Here is a 1,789-nt window from a genome sequence, read left to right on the forward strand (position 1 = left end):
CTCCCTAATGTATGTTATACTCTTGTGATCCCATGCCTCTTGTACTCAGTACCCCCCACCCTCCCTAATGTATGTTATACTCTTGTGATCCCATGCCTCTTGTACTCAGTACCCCCCACCCTCCCTAATGTATGTTATACTCTTGTGATCCCATGCCTCTTGTGCTCAGTACCCCCCTCCCTAATGTATGTTATACTCTTGTGATCCCATGCCTCTTGTACTCAGTACCCCCCACCCTCCCTAATGTATGTTATACTCTTGTGATCCCATGCCTCTTGTACTCAGTACCCCCCTCCCTAATGTATGTTATACTCTTATGATCCCATGCCTCTTGTACTCAGTACCCCCCACCCTCCCTAATGTATGTTATACTCTTGTGATCCCATGCCTCTTGTACTCAGTACCCCCCACCCTCCCAAATGTATGTTATACTCTTGTGATCCCATGCCTCTTGTACTCAGTACCCCCCACCCTAATGTATGTTATACTCTTGTGATCCCATGCCTCTTGTACTCAGTACCCCCCACCCTCCCTAATGTATGTTATACTCTTGTGATCCCATGCCTCTTGTACTCAGTACCCCCCACCCTCCCTAATGTATGTTATACTCTTGTGATCCCATGCCTCTTGTACTCAGTACCCCCCACCCTCCCTAATGTATGTTATACTCTTGTGATCCCATGCCTCTTGTACTCAGTACCCCCCACCCTAATGTATGTTATACTCTTGTGATCCCATGCCTCTTGTACTCAGTACCCCCCACCCTCCCTAATGTATGTTATACTCTTGTGATCCCATGCCTCTTGTACTCAGTACCCCCCACCCTCCCTAATGTATGTTATACTCTTGTGTTCCCATGCCTCTTGTACTCAGTACCCCCCTCCCTAATGTATGTTATACTCTTGTGATCCCATGCCTCTTGTACTCAGTACCCCCCACCCTAATGTATGTTATACTCTTGTGATCCCATGCCTCTTGTGCTCAGTACCCCCCACCCTCCCTAATGTATGTCATACTCTTGTGATCCCATGCCTCTTGTACTCAGTACCCCCCACCCTCCCTAATGTATGTTATACTCTTGTGATCCCATGCCTCTTGTACTCAGTACCCCCCACCCTCCCTAATGTATGTTATACTCTTGTGATCCCATGCCTCTTGTACTCAGTACCCCCCACCCTCCCTAATGTATGTTATACTCTTGTGATCCCATGCCTCTTGTACTCAGTACCCCCCTCCCTAATGTATGTTATACTTTTGTGATCCCATGCCTCTTGTACTCAGTACCCCCCACCCTAATGTATGTTATACTCTTGTGATCCCATGCCTCTTGTGCTCAGTACCCCCCACCCTCCCTAATGTATGTCATACTCTAGTGATCCCATGCCTCTTGTACTCAGTACCCCCCACCCTCCCTAATGTATGTTATACTCTTGTGATCCCATGCCTCTTGTGCTCAGTACCCCCCACCCTCCCTAATGTATGTTATACTCTTGTGATCCCATGCCTCTTGTACTCAGTACCCCCCACCCTCCCTAATGTATGTTATACTCTTGTGATCCCATGCCTCTTGTGCTCAGTACCCCCCACCCTCCCTAATGTATGTCATACTCTTGTGATCCCATGCCTCTTGTACTCAGTACCCCCCACCCTCCCTAATGTATGTTATACTCTTGTGATCCCATGCCTCTTGTACTCAGTACCCCCCACCCTCCCTAATGTATGTTATACTCTTGTGATCCCATGCCTCTTGTACTCAGTACCCCCCACCCTAATGTATGTTATACTCTTG

The sequence above is a fragment of the Lissotriton vulgaris genome, unplaced genomic scaffold (assembly GCF_964263255.1).
Source record: "Lissotriton vulgaris unplaced genomic scaffold, aLisVul1.2 SCAFFOLD_894, whole genome shotgun sequence".
Classification (NCBI taxonomy): domain Eukaryota; kingdom Metazoa; phylum Chordata; class Amphibia; order Caudata; family Salamandridae; genus Lissotriton; species Lissotriton vulgaris.